Source organism: Bufo bufo, chromosome 1 (genome assembly GCF_905171765.1).
Source record: "Bufo bufo chromosome 1, aBufBuf1.1, whole genome shotgun sequence".
Lineage (NCBI taxonomy): Eukaryota > Metazoa > Chordata > Amphibia > Anura > Bufonidae > Bufo > Bufo bufo.
In genome coordinates, this window is record NC_053389.1 from 786,583,737 (window position 1) to 786,588,252 (window position 4,516).

A 4,516-nucleotide genomic window follows, 5' to 3' on the forward strand; every position below is an offset into this window, starting at 1 on the left:
AGATCAGATCATAAGGAACAGGGTCCGCACAAGAAAGAAAAGATCCATAAAGGAAGCTGATCATAAGAAAGATATGCCAGAAGAAACTTGAATTATATTTTGACTATTAGAGAACTCCTGAGAACTGGTCCCATCCGAGACTCTGCCCATCCTTGACTTGGTAAATTATGTTATACTCATTTCTTGTGATATTAATAAGATACTTCTATCGGTATATAGATAAAAATCCCCATATTGTGGGAATATATAGTGTTAAGCGCCTCCATAATGTTTAGTACTCTATTAGCAAAGATGCATATTGCTAATAGAAAATCTGGCATTATTTGAAAAGAGGACTAAACCTTTGGAAAGTTATATTCCGTAGTCTGATTGCCGAATTGAACAAATTATCATATTAATATCATATACACTGACCTAAAGAATTATTAGGAACACCTGTTCTATTTCTCATTAATGCAATTATCTAGTCAACCAATCACATGGCAGTTGCTTCAATGCATTTAGGGGGGTGCTCCTGGTCAAGACAATCTCCTGAACTCCAAACTGAATGTCAGAATGGGAAAGAAAGGTGATTTAAGCAATTTTGAGCGTGGCATGGTTGTTGGTGCCAGACGGGCCGGTCTGAGTATTTCACAATCTGCTCAGTTACTGGGATTTTCACGCACAACCATTTCTAGGGTTTACAAAGAATGGTGTGAAAAGGGAAAAACATCCAGTATGTGGCCGTCCTGTGGGCGAAAATGCCTTGTGGATGCTAGAGGTCAGAGGAGAATGGGCCGACTGATTCAAGCTGATAGAAGAGCAACGTTGACTGAAATAACCACTCGTTACAACCGAGGTATGCAGCAAAGCATTTGTGAAGCCACAACACGCACAACCTTGAGGCGGATGGGCTACAACAGGAGAAGACCCCACCGGGTACCACTCATCTCCACTACAAATAGGAAAAAGAGGCTACAATTTGCACGAGCTCACCAAAATTGGACTGTTGAAGATTGGAAAAATGTTGCCTGGTCTGATGAGTCTCGATTTCTGTTGAGACATTCAAATGGTAGAGTCCGAATTTGGCGTAAACAGAATGAGAACATGTATCCATCCTCTGATGGCTACTTCCAGCAGGATAATGCACCATGTCACAAAGCTCCAATCATTTCAAATTGGTTTCTTGAACATGACAATGAGTTCACTGTACTAAAATGGCCCCCACAGTCACCAGATCTCAACCCAATAGAGCATCTTTGGGATGTGGTGGAACGGGAGCTTCGTGCCCTGGATGTGCATCCCTCAAATCTCCATCAACTGCAAGATGCTATCCTATCAATATGGGCCAACATTTCTAAAGAATGCTATCAGCACCTTGCTGAATCAATGCCACGTAGAATTAAGGCAGTTCTGAAGGCAAAAGGGGGTCCAACACCGTATTAGTATGGTGTTCCTAATAATTCTTTAGGTGAGTGTATATTTTTGATTGTCATAGGCTGAGACAGAATCAAGGGATAACCATTATTGTTTCTGTAATAATCTGTGTTTTGTCATGTTATAGCCTGTTGGTAAACAGAAGATCCTGAGTTTCTCTTGATATATTAATTATTGGTCTGTTTGCTAAAAATATAGCATTTGCATTTTTATCATATATAACTTTAAGTCATTCTGTATTAGTGAAGTGATGGTGTTTGGTTACAGCACCATCTAGTGGTGGTGAGTGGTATCACAGTTTAAAATCTGACTGAAAATGGTCAGTATTTTATTGGATTTATATGCATTCTGTAAATAAATTTTATATTTTTGCATAATTGATTGCCCTTTTTTTCCCCCATTAATTGCATAAATTAAATTTAGAGTCTCAAGATAAAAGAAAAGGCGTTTTTATGTCCGCCTAGTGGATTTCTATTTTTTATTGACATTTTATCTCTTATATAAGATATTTATATTTTATATAAAAGATATAGTTTTGACATATCCTTGTCCATAATGCGGACAATAATAGGACATGTTCTATTTTTTTTGCGGAACGGAAATACAGAAACGGAAGGCACACAGAGTACCTTCCGTTTTTTTTGTGGACCCATTGAAATAATTGGTTCCGTATACGGTCTGCAAAAAAAAAACCTGAACAGACACGGAAAGAAAATAAGTTTGTGTGCATGAGGCCTAAGGCTGCACTGCTGAGAGATCCTACCCACTGCCTGTTCCTGTGTGACTACTTTCAGGTGCCGTGTGATGATGGAGGCCGGGTGCAGAGCCAGAGGGGGGAAAGGGAGGACATTTACCAAACTGGTATAAAGTAAAATTGGCTGAGTTGCCCATAGCAATCAATCAGATTCCACCTTTCAATTTTGACAGCTCCTTTGGAAAAAGGAGGAATCTGATTGGTTGCTATGGGCAACTAAGCCAGTTCTACTTTACACCAGTTTGGTAAATCTCCCCCACCATGTCGTGTTCAGAAGTTCCGAGACTGATGCATGTTGGTTTTCAGAAAGTTTTCTGCCTCAGTGTTTTTGGATTTTTTTGGTTGGAAGTGTCTATGGCATACTAAGTTACAATTCTAAGCGTTACATACTTTATTGACAAGTTTATGAAAGACTCAGTGGGGCACATTTACTATCGTGTCTGCGCCTGTTTTTAGGTTTATTTTTTTAGTTGCATTTACTATTGAAAATGCACCCGTTTTGGAGGCATTTGCACCTTGTTCGCCTATTTAGATATTTTTTTTTTTTTAAACAAATTCTGAAATTTTCTAACTTTAGCAACTGTTTTTCCGACCTATTTATGTAGGTGTACCTTATTTTGCACCTGATTTAGTCGCAGAAACTGTCTAATTTGTTCTCTACTCCAGGGCTGTTTTATATGGTGAGTTGCGCCACATTTTGCCTACATTCATAGAGATGTGCGCCCGCTTTCAGCTCAGTTGCGCCACATTTTCATGCGCATAGTAATTAGACCAGTCTTAGGCCCCTTGCAGACGAGCGTGCCGGATTTAGTCCGGATACGTTGCGAGCGGGTTCAGGGAAACCCGCGCAAGTTCGCACACAATCTGTCTGCGATTGCATTGCGTTCAGTTTTTTCCTGCGCGAAAGCCAAAACACCGGTGTGAAAGTAGCCTAATGCCTCATGCACACAATTGTTTTTGTGGTCCGCATCCGAGCCGCATTTTTTGCGGCTCAGGTGCGGACCAATTCACTTCAATGGGGCCGCAAAAGATGCGGACAGCACTCCGTGTGTTGTCCGGATCCGTTGCACCGTTCCGTGGCCCCGCAAAAAAAAAATTATAGCATGTCCTATTCTTGTCCGTTTTGGGGACAAGAATAGGCATTTCTACAATGGGCCGCCCGTTCCGCAAATTGCAGAAGGCACACGGACAGCTTCCGTTTTTTGCGGAACGCCAAAAAAAAAAAAAAAAAGGCATGGTCGTGTGCATGAGGCCTAAGTGAAAGCCTAAAAACGGACCAGCTGATAAATATGCCCCAGTATTTCTAGTGGTGACCCTTCTTTTTCAAGACTTCTGCAGTTCGCCCAGGCATGCTGGATGTCAGCTCCAGGGCCAAATCCTGACTGATGACAGACCATTCTTCCTAATCAGTGCTTGGAGTTTATCACAATTTGTGTCTTTTGTTTCTCCCCCTGCTTTTTGGAGGATTGACCACAGGTTCTAAATAGGATCGAGATCTGGGGATGGGTGGGAGAAGTTGCTCTTGGAGGAGGTATTCATGGCAATGTGAGTGAGAACACTCCCTAGGATGAGAAGCGACCCCACACCAATGGTCTCAGGATGCTTTACCGTTGGCATGACAAAAGACTCATGGTAACCATCACCTTTTCTTCTCTGGACAATAATTTTTTTCAATGTCCCAATCAGTCTGAAGGGTCTTCATCAGAGAAAATAACTTCACCCCAGTCCAATCCCTGTACTTCCTACAGAATGTCAGTATGTCCTTTATGTTTTTCTTGGAGAGAAGTGGCTTCTTGATGGTCCTCTTGACACCAGGCCATCCGCCAAAATCCTTTGCCTCACTGTGCGGGCAGATGCACTCATACCTGCCTGCTGCCATTCCTGAGCAAGCTCTGCACTGGTGGTGACTAGGGATGAGCAAACTTGTGTTTTCAAGTTTGGCGTACATGGTTTGGGTTATTTAAGAATTCCGTTATGGATTCCGTTACCAGGAACCATAACTTATGGTCCGTGGTAGCTGAATGCATAATGGAATTCTCAGATAACCCGAACCTGAACCATGTACGCCAAAAATACAAGTTCAATTATCCCTAGTAGGAATGAGCGAATCGACTTTGGATGAAACATCCGAAGTCGATTCGCATAAAACTTTGTTTCAATACTGTACGGAGCGAGCGCTCCGTACAGTATTAGAATGTATTGGCTCCAATGTGCCGAAGTTATTACTTTGCGAAGTCTTGCGAGACTTTGCATAATAACTTCAGAAATTGATTTATACTGTAAAAAAACATTTCCCGAAATTAGGATCAGTTCCAAGTAATAACTTCGGCTCATCGGAGCCAATAC